Genomic DNA, 24,625 nt, shown 5'->3' with positions numbered 1-24,625 from the left:
TGAAGAGGAGGGGAAGCTTCCTAATTCATTCTACGAGGCCAACATTAGCCTGCTACCAAAACCAGACAACAACAACACAAAAAAAGAAAATTAAAGGCAAATATCACTGATGAACATTAATGCAAAAATCCTCAACAAAATATTAGCAAATCGAATACAACAATACATTAAAAAGATCATACAACATGATCAAGTGGGATTTATTCCAGAGATGCAGGGATAGTTCAACATCTGAAAATCAATCAACGTGATATACCACATGAACAAAATAAAGAATAAAAATCACATGATCATCTCAATAGATGCAGAGAAAGCATTTGACAAGATACAGCATCCATTTATGATAAAAACTCTGAATAAAATGGGTTTAGAAGGAAAGTATCTCAACATAATAAAGGCCATACATGACAAACCCACTACTAATATCATTCTCAATGGAGAAAAACTGAAAGCTATCCCTGTAAGAACAGGAACCAGACAAGGATGCCCACTCTCACCTCTCTTATTTAACATAGCATTGAAGTCCTAGCCAGAGCAATCAGGCAAGGAAAAGAAATAAAAGGGATTCAAAATTGGAAAGGAAAAAGTGAAACTGTCACTATTTGCAGAAGACATGATTTTATATATAGAAAACCCAAAGAATCTGCCAAAAATCTTTTAGAAAAAATAAATGAAATAAATAAATAAGTTGTGGGATATAAAGTCAACATATGAAAATGAATTGTGTTTCTATACACTAACAATGAAGTGGCAGAAAGAGAAATTAAGAAAACAATCTCATTTACAATTGCAACAAAAAGAATAAAATACCTAGGAATAAATTTAACCAAAGAAGTGAAAGACCTGTACACTGAAAACTATAAAACATTGTTGAAAGAAATTGAAGAAGACAAAAAGAAATGGAAAGATATTCCATGCTCTTGGATTGGAAGAATTAACGTAGCTAAAATGTCCATACTTCCTAAAGCACTCTACAGATTCAATGCAATCCCTATCAAAGTTCCAATGATATTTTTCACAGAAATAGAACAAAGAATCCTAAAATGTATGTGGAACAAGAGACCCCAAATGGCCAAAGGAATCCTGAGAAAAAAGAACAAAACTGGAGGCATCACACTCCCTGATTTCAAAATATACTGCAAAACTATAGTAATCAAAACAGCATGGTACTGGCACAAAAGCAGACACAGAGATCGATGGAACAGAATCAAGAGGGCAGAAATAAACTCACACATCTACGGACAGCTAGTTTTTGATGAGGGAGCCAAGAACCTACAATGGAGAAAGGAAATCTCTTCAATAATGGTGTTGGGAAACCTGGACAGCCACATGCAAAAGAAGGAAAGTAGACCATTATCTTACACCATACACAAAAATTGACTCAAACTGGATTAAAGACTTGAATGTAAGACCTGAAACCATAAAACTTCTAGAAGAAAACATAAGCAGTATGCCCTTTGACATCAGTCTTAGCAGCATCTTTTCGAATTCCATGTATGAGCAGGCAAGGGAAACAATAGAAAAAATAAACAAATGGGACTGCATCAAACTAAAAAGCTTCTGTACAGCAAAGGAAACCTTCGACAAAATGAAAAGACAACCTAACAACTGGGAAAAGATTTTTTCAAACCATATATCTGATAAGGAGTTAATATGCAAAATACATAAAGAACGCATACATCTCAACAAAAAAAAAACAAACAACCCAATTAAAAAATGGACAAAAGACCTGAACAGCTATTTTTCCAAAGAAGATATACAGATGGCTAACAGGCACATGAAAAGATGTTCAACATCACTAATTATTAGGGAAATGCAAATCAAAACTACAATGAGATATCACCTCACTATAACCAACAAGACAAGAAATATCTAGTGTTGGAGAAGATGTGAAGAAAAGGGAACTCGCATACACTGCTGGTGGGAATGCAAAGTGGTGCAGCCACTATGCAAAACAGCATGGAGACTCCTCAAAAAATTAAGAATAGAACTACCATATGATTCAGCTATTCCACTGCTGGGTATTTATCCAAAGAACATGAAAACATGAATGCATAAAGATACATGCACCCCTATGTTCATTGCAGCGTTATTCACAATAGCCAAGACTTGGAAACAACCTGAGTGCCCATCAAGTGATGAATGGATAAAGAAGATGTGGTATATATACACAATGGAATACTATTCAGCCATAAAAAAAAAGATGAAATCTTGCTATTTGCGACAACATGGATGGACCTTGAGGTTATTATGCTAAGGAAAATAAGTCAGAGGAAGAAAGTCAAGTACCATGTGACTCACTCATAAACAGAAGATAAAAACAACAACAAACACATAGATACAGAGATTAGATTGGTGGTTACCAGATGGGAAGGGGGAAGGGAGGAGGGCAAAAGGGGTAACTGGGCACATGTATATGGTGATGAATGGTTGGGTGGTGAATATGTCTACACAGAAATCAAAATATAATGATGTACACCTGAAATTTATATAATGTTGTAAACCAATGTTACCTCAGTAAAAAAAATAAAATAAATAAAAATTAAAAAATAAACTCAAAATTAAAAAAAATCAAAATGTAAATAAAACATTATCAACTTTTCATTTGGGGTTATAAGAAAGCTTAGGAGAAAGGTCATGAGAGGAAAACCATAGTCCACTGGTGAGGGAAATTTGATCAACAAAGGTAGGGACCTACCACAGAAACTAGAGAGGAAAGGCCATGATGTTATTTATACGGTAGGTGACTAATAAAAATATTTAAGTAAATGTATAAATCAAGGTCCCTGATCCCTTCTTCAGAAGAATAGTACAACCAGAATAGTTTGTGATTTGGGTTTTCTTCTATTAAGTTATCTGATTATGAGCGTTAATGATTCTATTCATTCTGTATGTTTGGTCCACCTAACCTGTAACTGAAAAACAATTGGATGCTCGGGTCTCTCTCTGAGCCTGAGGTTCAATAAATAAGATGTTGGAGTTCCTACTTTCAAGCTTGGCTCACTTTAGCATATCTGTCCCCTCTGTTTGTGTTACCTCCACTGACCCCCCCCCAATATCACCAACTCCACACGGCTCCTCACGCCCACTCTCTAGCACTGACCCGCAGTCTAACAAGATGAAACCCCATATCTAAAATTCCCCACCATTTTTCTCTTTCTCTCATTGACTGCCTTCTGTTAAATCACAAGGAACATGATAGCACAAAATAAAAAGTACAGCACGAAAATTAAGGAGCTGAAAACAAGCTACCTGATATGTACAAAAAAGACGTGATTTTCTAAGTAAAAAATAAATATATAATCACTTAAAATTGTGTCCCTTGCCCTGAATTTCCTTTTTGTATGTAATTTTCTTCAAGTTTGTTAAAAGTCAGTGGGGTACATCCAGACAATGGAATATTATTGAGCATTAAAAGCCATGAAAAGACATGGAGGAAACTTAAATGCATATCACCAAGTGAAAGAAGCCAATCAGAGAAGACTATGTACTGTGTGATTCCAACCATATGGCATTCAGAAAAAGGCACAACTATGGAGACAGTAAAAAGATAGTTGTTGCTTGCGATTTTGGGGGTGACGTACGGATGGAGCACAGAGAATTTTTAGGGCGGTGAAAATGCTCTGATACTGTAGTGGTGGATACATGCCATTATACATTTGTCCAAATTCATAGAATGTGCAACACTAAGAGTGAACCCTGATGTAAACTATGGACTCTGGGGGATAATGACATGTTGATGTGGGTTCATCAAAGATAGCAGAAAAAAAAAAAAAAAAACAACCTCTGCTGGGGGATGTTGATAAGAGGGACGCTGTGAGTATGTGGGGGCAGGGGGTATATGGGAAATCTCTGTACCTTCTGCTCAATTTTCATGTGATCCTAAAACTGCTATTAAAAAAGTCTTAAAAAAAAAGTTAGTGATAGAATCTTTGCAATATGATTGGATGAAACATGTGTAGCTCTTCCCTTGCAGATAAATACTCTGTTCTAAAGCACCAGAACTGGTTCTAGATGCTTCCCTGAATTTCCAGACTATGGCACCCTTAACACGGTGGATGGTACCTCCTCCAACAGTGGAAGGATGCCCCATATTACTGATGGATAACGTTTGAAAACCAGGAAAAAAACAGGAATCTTTCATCAGCCCCTAAGAGAATTTAGATGGAAAATGTCGATAATTCTCTTTTTTAATCTATTTGCCCTGCTTTGGGCTGCTTATCCTTATCATCACTCAGGAACATTGTAAAACAATGTCTCCTCAACTTGTTCCTCTGAGCAGCACCCCATGATTTTTGCCAGATTCACACAAACCTGAATTAATATTTACTTAATATTTTCTTTATATTTTTCACGTTTTATTTAAGGATGATTTACATTGAGTGTCCATATTCATTGCCATATCACCATACGGCATTATCACTTTCCATAAATACAAGACAGCTATAAATAAAAACACAACCAGTAATCCCAAAAGCACCTAAAATCACTTGGCAAGCCACATGTTGTGAGTGTCACATTCTGGGAAATGCTTCAGATAAAATAGTTTCTACAATCACAGGAGAATGGCTAAAGTAATCCTTGAAAGAGACAAATTAATGTTTGTGTCATAAAACTTCGATTTCTCTCCACATTCTTCCTTTCCCAGAGTTCTCTCCAAGAAGGAGATTAAGTGAGATGATACTCAGGCACAATATTCATACACTGCAAAGGCCATACAGTTCTGAATATTACTCTCCTTTTCTGATGGCAACAGGAAAAGTGTCATTAAATATCAATGACCTTTTTTTCCTGTCTTTAAAATTCAGTCACATAATAAGTACATACCATTTTCAGCATAGTGTTAGCTCCTGTAAATATTTTCGCATAGTAACATTATATATATATAAAAAGTGTTTTAATACATTTACCATGCCAGTGTCTTCATATTCTGACAAAACTGAATGTTTGGTTTATTTCCTTTTCTCCCCCTTCTCTTTCTTTCTTCTTTTCTAATAAAGGCCTAATTATCACTATTTTGCAAATTGAGTAACTGAGGTAGAAAGGTTAAATGACTGATGTGCAATTTACTGTGATTACGTTCACAAATATCCCATGAAATATAGGCTCGAAATGAAACCACTAGTCCAGAAGACATTGGGTTACCTAGACCAGAAGTGAGAAAAGGGCTCAAAAATCAATTTAATTATGGGGAGGAATAAATCGTTATTCCCAATGGAAGCCCCATCTCCTGAAACTTAACCAAATGGACTAATATTATGTAATTAGTTATATGCTTCCTAAACAAAATGGAAACATACAGGCATGGAATCTACAGGAGAAAAACGTGTGAATAACTTCTTTCACGTAAAAGCGGCATTATGATCTAAATGTCTAGTCCTTAATTTGCCACCTGATAACGCTGTAATAATAATTTAATAATCCCTCCCACAGCACTGTTTGGAGTTAGGAAGCATGAGTGTGTGGATTTGCCCTTCCGTTTATTAGCTGTAGGCCCCAGGACAATAATTTAACTTTCTGCCTCATAGTTTATCCATATTCGAAATGGAGGTATAACTCCTACATCAATGACTTCACAGGATTCGTTGCGAGAATGGTGTAGATGAAAGAACTTTTTAAGTCCTTTGTGTAGGTTTTAAGTTACCTGTGCCACTTTGCCAGACTTAGTAGATTAGAAATAGTCCTGAGATCATGGTAGTAGAGAGGAGATGTGGAATATGTAAATTTAATGAAGTACTTCTTGATCTCCTGCTAAAAGTAAGGTAGACGACAGGCAGGACAGATTACAAAGATAAGGAAGGCCACAGACTTCTGCTCCCAGCTATGACAAGGAGCTTGTATAAGGACAACCCTTCCAAGAATAACTCTACAAGCTGAATAAAGCACCCAAAAAGAGCCATGTAAAGGCATTCCAGAGCAAGCAGGCAGCCAGAATCCGAGGATCTGAGATTCCAGAAAGAAGGGCATTGAGAGAAGCGCAGTTCTACCCACTGCTTCATTCTGGTCTTCGCCATCCACTGGCTTTGCCTAAAGAACAAGCAGAAATCAGCAGTTCCAAACGTTCAGCATCTCACAGGTCACTTGCGGCTCATACACCTGTGACCACCGTGATTCCTGGGGGTATCCCACGTGATGCCAGAGAAGCCCCTGGCAGAAAATGAGAAGTATGTGGTGTTGTGAGTTGAGTAGTGTCTCCCCAAAACTCACATCCATCTGGAACCTCAGAATTTGACCTTCTTTGGAAATAGGGTCTTTGAAGATGGAATTGGGTAAATTAAGATGAGGTCACACTGGAGTAGGGTGGCCCTAAGTCTAAGTGTCCTCATAAGAAGAGGAGAAGACACAGAGAGACACACAGAGGGAAGACGACGTGATGGTGGAGGCAGACCCTGGAGTGATGTCTCTACAAACCCAGAATGCCACGGATTGCCAGGAGACACTGAAGTTAAGACGAGGCAGAGAAGGATTCAATCCTCCACTAGTGCCTTCAGAGACATGGCTCTGCTGAGACCTTGATTTCACATTTCCAGCCTCCAGAACTGTGAGACAATAAATGTCTATTGTTTTAAGCCACCCAGTTGTAGTAATTTGTTACAGAAGCCCTAGGAAACTGCTAGACACGGTGTGAGCCCCGAACGGGGCGCTGCAAGTTCGTGGCTTTATGAAGCTGCCTGAAGATCGTGCAGAGCATGTTGCTGATGGAGTAAGAAGAAAGGCGAGAAGTTTGCCATGGTGCCCAAGAGGAGTCAGATGCAATGGCCCAGCCGGTTAGTTTTGCTCACTCCCCGTTCTCTAAAACCAGGTGCCTATTTCCACCTGCCAGACTTTTCTTGTGCTGTGGGCTCTGTCCAGAGCCACCTGTTCCCTCTCTGCATGATTCCAAAATGGCCATTGGTGAGGTTGTACCGCCTCCCAAAACATTGTACAGCTCATTGAACTCTCCCTCCTCTGAACCGTTATTCCTTGATTTTACGTAGGAAGATGCTACCCAGGAGAAGCCCGATGGCTCGCCCAAGTCCAGCCAGCTGGGAAGAAGAATGGACCAAATTAGAATCCCCAGGTCTCTTGGCTGCATCCATTCCATTTCTGTAATACTGTACTGCCACTGTCACCTTTATGTTTCTGTTCCTCATGTAGTGAAAACCTCTTCTCTATTGCAAGTTGTTTTCTGGTGAGTGGAACGATAATTGAACTCCTGCTTCTTCCTTGATCAGAGGAGGAGAATTAGATCTATTATGCCTGCCACATGTCTTTTGTAATACTAAATTATATTTGATTGCTAGTGATTTCATTTGCAGCAGCGACACTGATCCTTTACTGTACATCTGACTTGTCACTAAACTGGTACAATATTATTGATTTAGACATTGACCCTAGTATCTATTAGGGCTCCTTCACCCTAATGGTTTGTTTAGATTTATAAATTGATTATTTTGATAGTTTTAGTTGTACTAATAAACTTTTCACTTTGAGTGAAAATTAGGTTGCTGTAATCTCATTATTAAACTCATGACTGGCAGACTGAATTGAATTGGGTGCAGCCTGCAATATTCAATAATATATGGTTATTGAGAAGCTGTGTGCTTGGTTTCTGATTTGTAATAATTTTATAGTCTGCTATTTACAGAGTTTATAATGTTCCTGGTGGTTAAACACAAAGTCATAACTTACACAGGGAAGGTTTAGCTTCTAACATTTTCAACTCTGGAAAGGATGGTTGTTGGCATTATATAAGCTCAGACATCGTTGATTCCCATTGGGGCCAAGTCTGCAGCTTTTACTCAGGTTTAAGCCCGTCTAAGTCAATGATAGGAGGAAGTTACATGTATCGCCAACTATCATTCCTTTTTTCCCCTATCTTTCTACAAAAGTGTCTATCGACCGTTTTCTTTGTTTATTATTCATTGGCCTCAATCCTTTGAGTCTCAGATTGAGTGAAGTGCCTTAGGTGGGTTTTTCTCACCAAAATCAAATTCGTGTTGTCATGCTTTGATATGTATTGACATTGTCTCATGTGAAAAATGTCTATGGATTGTATTTTCTTCTACTTTCTTATTTGCTTACTGGTATTCTTTGAGTGAGTCTATTTATCTTTAACTTTGATACTGCTTAAATATTGTTTTTAATTCACATAAGCTATTCTCGAAACACTCTGTTCAAAACAACAACAAAATATTTTACTCTACAAAAATTATTGAGCATATAATAGATGCCATACTCAGTGCTTGCTAATAGATACTTGAGGGCACAAAGATTTAAAAATATAACCCCTGCCTTTGAGGAACTTACAGTCTAATGAGTAAGCAAACATATAAGGAAATAATTCAAATTCATTATGTATCAGTTAGGAGTAGGTTCCACTGCAAATAATATTGGCTTAATAAAATAGAAATTCTCTATCCGTCCCAGGCCCAGGTGATGGCTTTGCCACCAAAGACCTTGGGGACTCACCCTACTTCTAGCTCACCACTCCATAATCTCTGGGGTGTAGCACTTATCCTCATGTTCTAAAAGAGTTGCTAAACCTCCAGCAATCATAAGTGCATTCCAGGCAGCAGGATAGGGAAAGAACTATGAAGAAATATCAAAGGGGATGCACAAGTTATGTTTTACGTAAGATTCCGAGAAGCTGTTAGTCAATACATTTGCTTACATCTCATTGGCCAGAACTTAGTCATAAGATCACATCTGTAAAATGTAATCTTTCTAATCAGCAGCCACTGGTCCAGATAAAATTAGAAATTCTATTTCTATTAAAGACAAAGAAAAACAGACAATGAAAGACAACCATTTGCTTGAACTATATGAAATTGCTCATATTTGACAGTTTTTGATGTACAAAAATGTCAGTTTCACTTGGTTCACTCTGAGTGGTCTCTGCCCTAGAGTATAGCGCAGGATTGTACAGGCAGAGATTAGTGAGTACACACTAGCTGCTGGAAGACCTGAAGGAGGCTCCAGAGAGGATATGATGTTCAAGTTTTTTTTTTTTTTTTTTTGTGAGGAAGGTCGGCCCTGAGCTAACATCTGCCAATCCTCCTCTTCTTGCTGAGGAAGACTGGCCCTGGGCTAACATCCATGCCCATCTTCCTCCACTTTATATGGGACGCCACCACAGCATGGCTAGCCAAGCGGCGCATCGGTGCTCGCCCGGGATCCGAACCGGCGAACCCCAGGCCGCCGCTGCAGAGCACTCGCACTTAACTGCTTGCGCCACCGGACCGGCCCCTTGAGTTCATTTCAAAGGATGAGTTCCATTCACTAGACAGGGAAGAGGAGCGCGTGCTCCGGGCACGGGGACAGATCCCCTGAATCACAAACCATAGCTGCTTGAGCTCTGAACAGCATTTGGACTGCTTGGGGTTTAGGGCACACGGTAAGAAGTGGCTGGAAGATGACCCAACCAGCCTGGAAGTTTCTAGACGCCATGGGGTTAGGACTTGGCGCTGTAATCAATAGGGTTGTGACAAAGTTAGATTTAGTTTTTAGAAAGACAACACTGAAGGGGATGATAAAGGAAATCTGCACCTCCCTTTTTTTAACTTGCAGAAAGCGTCTTTTTGGATATCTGTAAGACGTGTGCACACACGTGCGGGCTGCAGTTGCTGGTTTTACTCCAGGCCCACTCTCTACTCCATTTTAACAGAGGACGAATGATGGAGAGGGATGCCACAGTCCCCCTTCTTCTACTCAGGAGTGAAATCCCTCCTGGCAGTCAGGGTCATCTGCCCAAGGAAGACCTGGGCCAACACGGGGTGCCAGGCCAGGGTGAAGCATCGAGCCATCTTTGTCAGGGAAGTCCTTACATCAGAGAGCAACTCGCAGGGAAGCCCAGCTCTCGTGGTTTGAGGAGGTAGCTCGGCCTGCAAGAGGTTGGACAATCTCTCTGCGTGAGAGCTTCGCCCCACTCCAACTCCGTCTTGTCACTGTGGTCCCACTTAACCAGTACCTCTTCGTCCACTGCTATCACATTACATAGTGAAAATCCGCGTAAATCCACCACTGTCCACTGTTCTACTTAGTTTATGAGCATGCTGAGGATGGCCCACCTGTCCCCACAGAAATGGAAGCTCCACGAAAGTGGGCCGTCGTCTGCCCAGGTCTGAGTATGTCCGAAGCTCCCGGAACAGTGCTTGGCATGTAGTTGCTAAGGCAACATCCCCAAACTAGGAGGCTTGTCTCCCGCTGTTCTCCTGAGGCCCTGGAGGGACTGACTGAAGGTCTGCTAACTGGGTCAGTCTTCCTCACCAGCTCGACCTGCAGCAGCCTGCAGGATTTGTGTCTGTGCAGACAAACCACTCAGTTTCTTTACTCTTCTCTAGTTACTTCCATTTCTACTTGTTACCACCCAAAACTGCTCTACCACCAACATTAGACATTTTACTCTCTGAGCACAACTTCCCTTCAACCTCGTCAATCTTTCCAGCCCTGTTACTCCTCTCTTCTCGCCTCACCACCATCTCTCTGCCTCTTGACTTTCCCATTTTTCCAGCTCGTATTCTCGTTAATAACTTCAGTTGCTCTCTTCCCAAAGCCCAAAGTCCTGGCCCCAGTTTCCACCCATCACACCTGCCTAGAAAATGAATGGGGGGAATGACCAAGTTTCCACCTCCTGTGCACTGTGCTGAAGACATCCAATGAAGCCAGAGCACGTCACACAACCCGGTGTGTCGGGACCCCTGGAAATTCACGGTCACGACCTCAACTGGACACACAGCCAACAGCACAAGTTGGCATGTTTCTTTAGCCCCTGTCCCTGTCCTGCCCTGCACCAAGCCTCCTTGCCTGCATCTGTGGCACTGCAGCTGCTTCCTGCCTAAATTCAGTCCTGTCTCCTCCAATCAATTTCCCAGACTGCAGCTATCTTTTTGAAATACAAATATGGCTCGCTCAGAACTCTTCAGGAGCTTCCCGATGTGATGAAAATCTGACATCCTTGGGCTAGCTTACAAGTTCTCACAGGATCTCGCACCTGACTCTTTTATCCTGTGATCTCTCACTATTTCTGTTTCTCTCTACGTGCTTTAAGCAATCACATATTGTTTTAAACTTTCTAGAAACTGAACCTCATATACTTTCAGATCTGAAATTTGGCATGCACCATTCTTCCCTCTGCTCTCTCTCCACCAGCTCCCTCAGATCTCCACCCAGAAGTACCTTCCTGGAGAGGGCTTTCTCTGACCCCCCCAGGCTAATTTAGGGACCTCAGTGATGATGCTCCCACTGCATCATTTACTCTTGGCTATGTTTATCACATTTTTCATTGCATGTTTGATCTCTAACTTCTCTGCTGTGCTCTAAGCTTTCCAGTTCCCGGTCTGGGTTCCTCTCTGTTCTCTCCCCAGGGCCTAGCATGGTAGGAGTGCACAGGTAGAAGTGAGCTGATGGAGCAGAAGATTATTGTTGGGGCCAATGCGACCTCAAGGTCCAGTTTCCAACACTATGTGATGACGCTCAAGAATTCCTTGAGAGCACTGTCCTCAGTGTAATCCTATGTTGGCACAGGGATGCAGTTCCTCCTTGTGCAAGAAATTGGTATATGGGGTGGAGAACATGGAGACAGGAGGGTCTTAAGTATGTGGAATGCTCCAGGTGACTCTTTACTTATGTTTCTCTGCCATCTGTGACCATCTGATGACCACAGTTCACGTGGATTGCATTGGCACTGAACACTTACTCCTGAGGGTTTGACAGCAGCAACCAAATCCAATGGCACACCAACGGTGAAAAGTAGTACGATACAAAAAGGTTAAAAAGTTAATGTCCTCATGGATTTGACCTAGAAGTCTAGCACAGTTGTGGAACTTGCGTGATTCACAGGCCTTGTGTATTTTAATGTCCAAGCCCACAGGAGATGTATCCAGGAGAACATTGTCCACGATGCCATAACACATGCCCATGGTTCCTTATAGACCTGCTGCCAGTTTACCCCCACTGCACAAAGTATAAGTGATCTAATTACTAACTTAGAAGTTCTTAGCTAGTCAAGACTCAACTTTTTAGGAAAAGAGAGTAAATAAGCTAAAGCTATTATTTTGCACTTGTAGTGTGCTACCAATGGGTTTTTCCAAGAGATTCTGAAAATTGATTGACAGTGTGTTCCCAGCATCAGAGTTAAGCAACATAGAAGGACGTAGCTATGGCTGTCAAGACTCACTTATCTGACAAAATGAAGGAGAGGCCTGGAAAGCCAGTGGCTACGCACAGTGTAAGGAGAATTTTTGTTTCTCCGGAGGTGATAGACTAGAAGACACAGGGCTTCAGTCCCAAGAATCCAGTGTCCGTTGTGGGTGGGGTACGTGGAAATGAAGAGGGAGGAAGGAGGATGTTCCTTAGTTAGTGAGCAAGAGTTGGGAAAGTAGGAGTTGAATGGGAAAAGGTTTAAAGAGATGTGGTCAAGACATAGCCCATGAGGAACCTTCCTGAGTCATGAGCAGTGAAGCAGAATGAGAGGAACTCCACGGTGGGGGATGTAGGGGAGGTAGTGAGAGAAGCCAGCTCACATCTCACACACAAGCTTTGGGCCCTTATTGAAGAGAGAGGAAACGTTCAAGGTGGGCTAATAAACGCTTGTGCCATGAAGGAAGGAAGGAATGAACGAGAATTCCTAGTAGTATGCTCCTCACTCAAGGAGTACTGCACACCTAGAATGTTGGAATTCTACTGCCACATTTGATTTTCTTAGGAAAAAAAGCATACAGATTTTCTAGACAATGTTTTCTCCTTATCTGTCCCTTTTTAAAATTTGTATTTTAAAATGTGCATTTAGATTATGGTTGTGTATATGTTGAACATCTGAACTAGACTTTGGCCCATCACAAATGTACACCCAAGCTCTCTTCCCAATCAGTGCCAATCAAGTCATTCTTGCAGCAATCTGCATCCGTCGCAGGAATAACCAAAATGATGGGCTCAGGCAAGCTGCAGTCCAATTTCATGCCAAGGGATAGAGTCTCGGTGTCATTTGTTGCAGCAATTAAATCTGGCATAAACCATATTTAGCATTTCATCATGTTGAATAGCTAAATGCCACTTATTTCAACATAGATGCATGAGAATATAAGCATAGAAAGATTAGACCTTCAGAATAAATAGGAAAAAAGCACTGGACCAGTAAAGATTGTTATTTTAAATGCTCTCAGTCTCACTGGTCAGGGATTAACTCAAGTCTGTCACCTGGGATGCAGAAATCTCCACAAGTGCTTTTAAAGAGAAGGCCATCTCCTATTTATTAATATTTAATAGCATTGGAAAATAGTGGGTTATTTTGCTCTCCTTGACGGAATTATATATTTAGAGTGTTGTAAACATCCATGGTTTTTAAGCTGTGCTCTGCTATGCAAATAAATGACTCGGTCATCATTTATGCCTGAGGTTAGAAACCATGCATGCATTTTCCTAGCGACACTGAGTTCTCATTATTGCTCCTGTCCAAGTCTGTGGCTTCTGCTCCCTTGGATGACTGCTGCTGTTGCCTGCTGTGTCCATTCCCTACATCATGACTTTCTATCATCACTTTACCTAGAGGAAAACCTGGCCTCACTCAGGAACACACTGAAGCACCTGCTGTCCATGTTCTCAAGTCTGCCTTTGCCCATGGCCCAGTCTAAGTGGAAAAGGAGAAGGAAGCTGATATGGACAGAATTGTGTCCCCCTAAAACTCATACGGTGAAGCCCTAACCCTCTGTGACTGTTTCTGGAGATGGAGCCAAAAGAAGGTAATTAAGGTTAAATGAGGGCATAAAGGTGAGGCCTTAATCCAATAGGACTGGTGTCCTTATAAGAAGAAAAAGAGACACCAGGAGTGTGCATGTACAATGCAAAGCCCACATGAGGACCAGGGGGAAGGCAGCCGTCTGTCCACAAGCCAGGAAGAGGGCCCTCACTAGAAATTGACTGTACTGGCACCTATCTTGGACTTTTAGTCTCCAGAACTCTGAGAACATCAATTTCGGTTGTTTAAGCCACCCAGTCTGTGGTATTTTGTTATGGCAGCCCCAACTGACCAATACAGATGACAACTTGCCACTCACTCCTCAGGCCAATACATGACCATTCTGCTCCTCTCTCTTCAAATCACCATGGTGGGTGTTAAATGCCCTTCTGGAATCATTAAATCAGAGATGAGCATGTGCAAATAACTTTTTTTTATTGTGGTAAATATACGTAAAATAACATATATCATTTTAACCTTTTTTTGGTGGTGGTGGGAGATTAGCCCTGAGCTAACATCCGTTGCCAATCTTCCTCTTTTTGCTGAGGAAGATTGGCCCTTGGCTAATATCTGTGCCCATCTTTCCCTACTTTATATGTGGGACACCACCACAGCATGGCTTGATAAGAGGTATGTAGGTCCGTGTTCTGATCTGAACCTGCGAACCCCGGGCCACCAAAGCGGAGTGTGTGAACTTACCCACTACACCACCAGGCCAGCCCCTTAACATTTTTAAGTGCACAGTTCAGTGGCGCTATGTGCATTGACATTATGCAACCATCACCATCTACCTCCAGAACTTTTCCAGCGTCCTAAACTGAAACTCTGCCCCCCATTAAACAATAACTCACCATTCTTCCCTCCCCCAGCCCCTGGTAACCACTATTCTACTTCTTGTCTCTATGAATTTAACCACTCTAGGTATCTTATATCAATGGAATTATACAGTATTTGTCTCTTTGTGTCTGGCTTATTTCATCTAGTATAATGTCTTCAAGGCTCATCCATGTTGTAACATGTATCAGAATTTCTTTCTTTTTTAAAGCTGAATAATATTTGAATGCAGGCCTATACCACATTTTGTTTATTCATTCAGCAAATCACTTGTATTTGTTAACTCCCTTCTCTTATTTAGATAACTGTTTTGCTAGGTTATTTTTTCTCTTGTTTCTTGAAATCCGTTTTCATCCATCCCAGAGGTTCCCAACCCTGGGGCGATTGTGCACACTCCTTCTCCCCGACAGATGACATTTGGCGATGTCTGGAGGCATTTTTGTTGTCACAATGGAGGGGCACGACAGCATCTGGTGGGTAGAGACCAGGGATGCTGCTAAGCATCGTGCAACGCACAGGACAGCCCCCACAGCAGAGAACGACCCAGCCCGGAGTGTCCTAATGCCAAGGTTGAGAAATCCTGGTCCAGGAGGTCCACAATGAAAGTGGGATTATTTAGTGCCTCAACCTGCGTGTTTCTTTGCATCATGATTCCACAGACCCTTCTAAATACCCCACACCAGCCAAGAAAGAGTGTCTCCTCTCTCTGGACCAACGCAGTTTCCACTCAGTTCTCACTCCCCGCCTTGCACCTCCCAGCAGATCCAGACATCTGTGCCTGCTTGGCCTTCTCCTCTCATTCTCTAGGCCCTGCTGATAACTCTGAACTTCAGACGTTGTCCAGACTGGACTGAGTGGTCAGTGGCTTCAACTGTTACTAACATGGACTTCTTTCGCCCTCCGAACTTCAGCCAGGTCTACTGGGGCAGGTCTACTTTCAAGTCATCTTCACTGTTTTCTTCATCCCAGCTGTTGGGCTCCACAGGCTTGTCCTCACAAAGCTGCCTGAACTCACTCAACACGTTATGTTCTCTCCTTTGAATTGGCCCTTATTGCTGCACCACTATGATTTCCTTAATGCTTTGTACTTTACACAACCTATAACGACTATCCCTCCATGTTTCCTCTCTTCAAGTTCCCGGTCCTCTATATCCCTTCTAGATAAATGATTTCACCTCTAATTTATTGACAAAACAGGTCAAGAGGCATGAGAACTGCACTCCATCCTCTTCTCCTCCTTTTCTAAATAACTGTTTCCTTGATCTCGTCTTTCCAGTCTCCATAACTGCAGGCTTGTCTCTCTTCACCTACGCACACAGAGCAGAAGTCCTCATTCTTCTCACTGCCAAATTTCTCCAAGATTACTACATCTTCATACCCAAATCTCAGTGCAAACTTCTAGAATTATTTATAGTTATTGACTTCCTGACTAGCTTAGTCTGGCTCCTGTCTCCACCACCAGGGAGAAATTGCACCAGTGAGCATCCATGAATTCCTCACTCCGTATTCCGTATTCCTCACTCCGCTAATTCCGTGTTCACAATGGCCTCTCAAGAGCATTTGACCGAACTGACATATTTATTTTAAAATTTTGAGCTATTTATTTAACTTCTGCAACCCTAAATTACTTTTGTTCAATTGTTAACCTCCTAGGCTCCTTCTTCTCTATCTCTGTATAGATTTTTCTCCCTCTTCCTCCTTCTAACTTTGTCTTAAATATTAAAATTTCCCTAAGCTAATTCCTTTATCTCTCACTGGTTTGCTCCTATATTTTCTTCACTAGCAAAACCACACACTAACAACATCTTTCACCCTAAGACATTGGGGAAAATTTCCATTTTCACTTTATTGTGAAATTAAATTCAACCTCTCCATCCCCTGTTAAATACTCCTTCTGTTTGCTCATTTCTGTTCATGGTACCCTCAATCTCTCCATCTCCCACACTAGAAGCTCTTCAGTCATCTTTGATTCCTCTCTTTTCGTTCTTTAGAACCAAGTCACCAACCTTGTCCATTCTTTTTGTGTGTGTGTGAGGAAAATTAGCCCTGAACTAACAGCTATTGCCAATCTTCCTCTTTTTGCTTGAGGAAGAGTGGCCCTGAGCTAAAATCTGTGCCAATCTTCCTCTATTTTCTGTGTGTGTTGCCACCACAGCATGGCTTGATGAGTGGTATAGGTCCACACCTGGATCTGAACCCATGAACCTGGGCCACCAAAGCAGAGTGCACCGAACTTAACCATTATGCCACTGGGCCGCCCCCTCTTTTGTTTTCCCCATATATCTCATATCTATCACTTTCTTTTCAATTCCAGGACCACCTTCCATAGCCCAGATCTTCTCGCCTCATAGTACATCTAAACTCTCTTAACTAATTTTCTTGCTACCTTTTTTACTTCTTCTAATATGTTTTACACAATAGCAAATTTAATGCTCTTAATGCATTGCTCTATATACCACATTCCTTGCCCCTGGTGAGTTAGCTATGAGATGGATTGGGTGGGGAAGAGCTGAGCCAAGATTCCAGGTGGAGACAGAGTATTCATTAGGTCTAGGCATCTAGCTATGGAAGCATCATCAAGATTTGACTTTTCTAGCATCAGGCACTTGGAAATGTGAGTCTAGAGAGTTAAGTGGCGACCAGAAGATTGTCTGAAGATAAGTCAAGGGTATATGGAGTATGCATGTCATCCATGCAAAAGCCTGAGGCTGCCCATAACAGTCAGCGTGGTGGGAGCAGGGATTGGCTGCATCTGTATCCCTGGAAACCAGCAGGTTCGAGCAGGTGGGCACTGAGCTCTGGGAAGGTAGCACAGCAGACACTGAAAGTTGATTTACGGACAAATTGGAGCTTGTTGGCAGACTCTGGAGAGGCTGAGCTACGTGAGGGGTGGGCTGGAAACACAACGTATAATCATTTCAGGGATGTGCTGCCAACCTCAGAACAGTATCTAGAGCAAGACTGGAGGGTAAGCAAATGAATTACTGAGTTAGGACTTCCTGCATTCCCCCTGCCCAACCCCAAGCTGGGTAAGGCTGACCCAGTTTTCACCATTCAACAGCTGTCACTACCTATAAACAAGTGGGAAACCAAAACCAATAAAAAAAACCTTCAGTGGGGGCTGGCCTGGTGGCGGAGTGGTTAAGCTCACGTGCTCCGCTTCGGTGGCCCAGGGTTCACAGGTTCAGATCCCGGCACGCACCGATGCATGGCTTGTCCAGCCATGCTGTGGCAGCGTCCCGTATAAAGTAGAGGAAGATGGGCACGGATGTTAACTCAAGGCCAATCTTCCTCAGCAAAAAGAGGAGGATTGGCATTGGATGTTAGCTCAAGGCTAATCTTCCTCACCAAAAAGAAAAAAAAAAAAAGCCTTCAATGTCTACTCCTTCCCTATAGAATAATATCCAAATCCCTTAGCATTTCAAAAGGAACCCACCCAGAATGTACATTCATTTATCTTTTTAGTCTGGGATCCCAACTTTTCCTCTCACAGATTGCCTATTTCAGTCCATCCCCTAACCCTCAAATATGCATTTTAAGTTTCCCATAATCCTTTCTCTTTGGATTATCCCAACACCACCCACCATTAAACATCAATGTCTACACCCCTTCCACAATGAAGCCTTTTTGATCAAACATTGTCCATTGTACCTCCCTCACCTGGACTCCCATAGCAGCTATTGTCTAAATAATTTATTTCTCAGTTAATCACATATATATCACATTAAGGTAATCGTCTGCTTTGTTGTTTTCAGCTTATCTTTAACTTCTTGTGTGATTATGTGTGCATTCCTCTAATTGAATGGAAGCTCCTTGAGACCAGGAAACAGACCTCATTTTTGCCTTTGTATCTCCTGTAGCTCTTAAAATAGGGTTCTTTACATAATAAGTAATTGCTAAATATCTGACTTAATTGTCACCATCTCCTTTAAAATGAATGCTAAAGCCCAAGAATGAGGAATTTTTCCTGTGTTCGTCTTTCAGCCATAGATTTTGTGAGTTACTCTCATTTACATTCCTCTTCCGATAAAAGTGTTTGCCATAGTAACAGACTTTCCTGGTAATGCTCAATCTTCAGTAATAAGCACTGATGCAGAATTCTTGGCGGAAGTTAAATTCATACACTGACAATTAAAAAGCCAATATGTTGGGGAAATATACCAAATGATTATTTTTCTTTTGTTTTTCCTCTGAGTCTTTATTTAAAGGTCTTTTCCAAAAGATAAATATTGTCACTCATTTACTGTGTATTTCAAATTGCTCGAGGTTTTAGGGCTTTGCTTTTCGTGTTTGTTTTTTTACACAAATCCAAGAGCTTTGAACAATTGAATCTACTAGGTCTGGCAAGAATACCCTACAGCTTGATATAAATTATTTTTTCTTTCCTTCAAGATAAGAAGGCCAGGGTGGAACGAGGCTCAAAGGGAGAGGGAATTTAGACAGGAGACAGATGAAGGCGACTTTTTTTTCTCAAGAAACCACTGCGTGGGAGTAAGAGTGCCCTGTGTTGCCTCTGCTCCCCAGACTCTCAGGGGAGCTCGGAATTTTTGAATAGCACATTTGTCTAGGTATGCCAGGTGTGGATCACAGAGCTCCTTGAAAGAGAGTTTAAGAAGGTGGTCTGATCTCTGTTGGCCTGCATCCTGAGATCTCTCTCGTGGTGCAGAAGTTTACGTTCCTCTCAACCGTGTGAGCCCCTGCGGACCCCCTGTCTGACCGGCTCTCCACAGTGGGCAGCAGCTCTGCTTGGAAGGCTCCAGAGGAAGTGCATCTCTTCAACACGTCACCACCATACCAGCTCAGACAAGCTGTGTAGCTCTGATTGTCCCTGAAGGCAATGTGACTTCCAAAGGCTAAGCTTCCTGAGGGGACTTCATTAGAAGAGGCAGCCCGCGTTCCTTTTGGCTTTCAAAATAAGCCTAGCTCCTTGCCGGTGGAGAAAAACAAGAACATATTGACAGATTGATTTCTTTTCATATACTGATTTCCATCACAACAAAAAGTCTGTACCGTTCAGAAGCAGAAGCACAGGGTACCAACTTGCCATATTTCATTATCGTATTTCCAGGGCTCGTGTCACGTTCGGAAAGGACGCACAGTCCGACTGAGATTGGGGAGAGAGGGCTGGAGTCCCACGTATTTCTTCCATGTCATTATTTCTTACACTGACAACCACCTACTTTTTCTCATTTCTTTAAATTGTTGAATTACTTTGGATTTTCTATCTTTCTCCACCAACTGTTTCATTTTCGTTAGTTTCAGTGTATTTGCAAACTCAGGTTTTGCACCGTGGGGATATCATTTGTCCAAATGGACTACTCTTTGGGAGAAATGAGGTCAAGTTATGCAAAAATAAGGAGTTTTTTGTTGTTGTATTCATGCCCCCCACCTTTATGTCAGGGGCATTCGTGACTAATTATATGGTCAGTGCAATGAATTCAAATTGTGCAAGAGGTTCCCACCAATGTCGAAACAGTATTTTTGTTTGTTTGGATCCAGTTGTTTCGATTACGTAATTGCCACCAGGCTAAACCCTTCTGAATGCTCTGTTTACTTTACACGTTAGCTTATCCAGCTCAATTCTCTAGAAACGAGTCTGGATCAGCTTTCTAGGTCATAAAATGAGAAGACCCTTAATTTTCTGACATTTCCAGACATTTTGCTCTACATGGAAAATGATTGCGTCAGGAGAACAATTGCCTTGTCAAAACTCCTGCATTGTGTCACACCAAAATGTGAGTTGGTGCCTGGCAATTGCAGAATGCTTCAGCACTAAAATCTTCCTGTTTTTTAAAAAGGAAGGTTCCACAAAAACATTAAAAATAATTGTAAAATGTAGCAAGTTTTGTTCAACCTAATTTTATGTCATCAATAAATTTCTGGAGAAAATCAACTTATTAGGAATTATAAATTTCCCTTATTGCCTCTACGTAGAAGAATATTGATTGTGATAGGAGAGTTGAAACATATTTGTAGGCATCAAGAGGGTTCCAGAAGAGTCCTCCTGGTAATTAGATACTCCACTGAAATCCTGGCTGGACAAGGCAAGCGGCTGGGTGTTTGACTGCCCAGCGACACAGTGACGTCCAAGCATAGAAGGGCAAACTGATCTTTTTTTTTTTTAATTTTAATTTTATTGTATTTTTTGGTGAGGAAGATTCGCTCTCACCTAACATCTGTTGCCAATTTCCCTCTTTTTTTTGCTTGAGGAAGATTAACCCCAAGCTAACATCTGTGCCAGTCTTTCTCTATTTTGTATGTGGGTCGCTGCTGCAGCAGGACTGATGAGTGGTATTGGTCCATACAGGATCTGAACCCGTGAACCCAGGCTGCCAAAGCAGAGCACATAAACTTAACCACTATGCCACATGGCCAGCCCCAAATTGACCTTTGGTGCTCAGTCAGGCTAGGAGCTGAAGTTAAGATTTTTGACACAGAAGGCAGCACAGTGTATTTGTCCCTCTGAAGCCCTCCCTGCCAGAGCAGAGGAGGTTTGCCAGGGGAGGGCTTGTACTGGGGCTGGGCTGATGTCCTGGGGAAGCAGGCGTTGGGGTACAGCAAGTGGGCCCCTTCAAACATCCCCAGAACAAGCCTCAGGTAAATTTTCCCAAAGTTCCTTGAGACAGAGAACTCTAAGAAACTAAGAAATTAAATTACAAGAACTATGTGTTACACTGAAAAGGCACCATGAGGGAAGGAGTCAACCGGTCAGTCCTTTTCGGAAAGCTACCCAGGCATGAGGATGCTGGTGGGATACAGCCCTCACCCATCTGGGACGGAACAGCATCAGCGGGTCCAGGGGTGCGCAGAGTGACAATGAGCATGAGTAGTGGGCAGAGCCTGGAGGAGCCGTGGGGCCCGGCCCTGGCAGAGGCGGAAGAAGCTGCCATCCCATGGCACCGGGCGTACCCAGGATAGTCTGGCCCCGGGGCCCAAGGGCAGCACTGCCCTCCGCAGCTGGGCCGTCTCAAGGGTTTACCGACGTATCCCTGGAGAGCAGAGAGGCCTCACCCCCCGCCAGAGCTCGAGGCTCTGCGTCCACCAGTATGTCACCATGAATGTCATTGTGTGTTTATCCTCCCTGGGGTTGAGAATGAGAGAGAGACATTCCTCAGCCTTGAAAACCAAATATATCACGCTAAATAAGCAAGTCAGACCAAAGTGGGAAGTCATTTTCTACAGTAAATCAAAAAAAGAGAAAAAGGAAAAATTAGATTGGAAACGGAGAGGCGGGTGGGATAGAAATGGCCACATCTCTACCGGGGCTCCTAAAGATGTCTGAAAGCTGACAATTCCAGAGCAGAACACTTTATCTCCTTCCTCCAACCTGGCTCACCCCAGTCTTTCCCATCTCAGTAAACGGCACCACCATCCACGCAGTGTCTAAAGGTAGAAACCCAGGAATCACCACCCCCCCGCTCTCCCCTCCCAGCCCACCTCCACCATCTTCTTCTCTCCACTCCCACCACGACCACCCCCACCCGTGGCTCCCCCATCTCTTCCTGAATGACCTTAGCAGCATCCTTTCCACCACCCAGCTTCACACTTGTCCCCCCACAACCCATTGTCTGCAGCAAGTGCACTTGGGCCCATCTGCAAGCTCGATGGCCCATCTGTCCCACTGCCACCACCTGGACAGAGGCCCTGCCCCTGTCACCTGGATGTCACAGTAGGCTGCTCCCTCATCTCCTCACTTCCTCCTACCCCTCACAGCTCCTCGCCACGCAGCAGTGGAAGACCTTCATAAGATGGACATCAGATCATGGGACCACATTACTTATCTTTCTCAAGGCTCACAGCGCCCTGAGGGGCTGTTGCTGCTCGGCCACTGCATCAGTGTCCTGCGGCTGCCAAATCAAGTACCACAAACTGAGTGGCTTAGAGGACAGAAATGTATTCTTTCACAGTCCTGGAGGCTGGAAGTCCAAAGTCAAGGTGTCGGCAGGCTCGCGCTCCCTCTGAAACCTGTAGGGGAGAATCCTTCCTTGCCTCCGCTGCTTCCACTGGTGCCGGCTTGGCGTTCCTCGGCTTGTGTCAGCATCATGCAGTCTCTGCCTCCATCTTCACAAGGGCGTCTTCCCTTTCATGTGTCTGTGTCCAAATTTCCCTCTTCATATAAGGATGCCAGTCACTGGATTAGAGCCCACCTTAACCACCATGTCTTAACTTAATTACATCAGCAAAAACTGTTTCCAAATAAGGCCACATTCACAGGTTCCAAATGGACATGGATTTCTGAGGACACTGTTCAAACCACCACAGCTCCCCAATCTCAGAGTCAGATTCCAACTTTCCCCACGGCCGTCCAGGCGACCTGGGCCCCTCTCCAGTCCCCTGTGCTCATTGCCTCCTCTGGATATGCTGCACCCCTCAGCCTGAGAGCCCTCCCCCTTCCATGTTTCATGGTGGGCTCCTTCTCATCGCTGAGGTTTCAACTCAAATGGCACTTCTTCAGAGAAGATTTCCCAGCCACCTATTTAAGTAGGTCCTTCTGTTTCTAAAATGGATATTTGACTTGTTATTCTCCCTCCTTTTCCCAACTGGAATACAGTCTCCTTGGGGAGAGACTCTTACCTGCCTCTTCCTCTGGCTGGGCCCAGTGCCGGTGGGTGAGGCTCTCCCAGGATGGTTATGTAAACTACTAACTCTCTTTGCCTCCTGGTTAGCCCGTTCCTGGAAGGAGAGGGAACACTGCAAAGTATGAGCCTCATGTTTATGCTCCAGTAATCCCGTGTGCTAGCTTGTACATTGGTGTCCCTCAAATTTTTCCATTATGGCCCCTTAAGGAGCCTTTTTAGACATTTCTTTCCTAACTTCTTCCCATGAAATTTTAATGTCACAGATGTGCTATGTATCGGCATGTACTCTGATCATTTGAAGGCCCACAGACTGTTGTCATATCTAAGGGGTTTTTGCCCTCCAAGGATCAATTTTTGCCTCCCGAGGACTATATTGCCCTGTTGAGAATGCATACTCTACAAAATCGATGGTTCCCATCCTGTTTTTAAGAAGAGGTGCATGGAGAGCATCTAGAGCTTTTGAAACTCTTTTTCCTATTTCTACGTGAGCAGTTCTTAATATATGCTCTCCCTTATCTTAAAATTTCATGAGATCAGTGTGTATTCTCTTGTGTATAGAAATGTCAAGCTCTTCCCATGGGCCACTGAAGGGTGCTGAAATGCGATGCTGGTTGACCACGTCTTCGCTTTGCCATTGGTTGGGGATTGAATGAGGGAGGCAAGAGGACAGCAAATGTGATGTTGAGCGGGTGCCAAGGGACAAGCACTGTCAGGCACTTCATACGGTAAGTAGGAAAGGAAATTCACTATTTAATAGATTGATAAAAAATATTTAGGGGCCAGCCCCTTGGCGTAGCGGTTAAGTGCGCGCACTCCGCTGCAGAGGTCCAGGGTTCGGATCTCCGGTGCGCACCAACGCACTGCTTGTCAGGCCATGCTGTGGCAGCATCCCATATAAAGTGGAGGAAGATGGGCACAGATGTTAGCCCAGGGCCAGTCTTCCTCAGCAAAAAGAGGAAGATTGGCAGACGTTAGCTCAGGGCTGATCTTCCTCACACACACACAAAAAAATATATTTAAATATCTTAGATATTAAGAGTAGTAAATAAAATACATATTAATTTTTAATGCAAACAAAGACCTGCAGTGTCTCAGCATCCCTCACTATGGGAGCCTTTCCAGCCTTTTGCAGAAGAAAGCAGACCCCACTTAGTTTTTTTCTGTGAACTTGGCCCTGCCAGGCATGGTGCGTTTTCCCTATTGATGTGCAGTCCTCCTTGGGTTGATGCCTCCGCAATCTGTGTTCAGCACTGGCGTTTGAGAGTGGGCCGGATGCCAGTCCAGCAGATGGCTATAACGATAAGCATATGTCCAGTAACAGGTATGAGCACTGCCTTTGAGCATTAATCAAAGCTTCCCGTCTCTCGCAGGTTACAGATGTGGCTCTTATAGCTCATCCTCCTGTGAGGGGTGAGAAAATGTGCCATCTAAGCAGCACCCAGCATTGGCTTAGCACTGCACAGATCAGAGCAAAACAGCCCCTCAGCTGTGGCTCTGT

This window comes from Ceratotherium simum, chromosome 10, assembly GCF_057802395.1.
Source record: "Ceratotherium simum simum isolate JZ-2026a chromosome 10, ASM5780239v1, whole genome shotgun sequence".
In the NCBI taxonomy this organism is placed as follows: Eukaryota; Metazoa; Chordata; class Mammalia; order Perissodactyla; family Rhinocerotidae; genus Ceratotherium; species Ceratotherium simum.
This window is presented reverse-complemented; position numbering follows the sequence as displayed.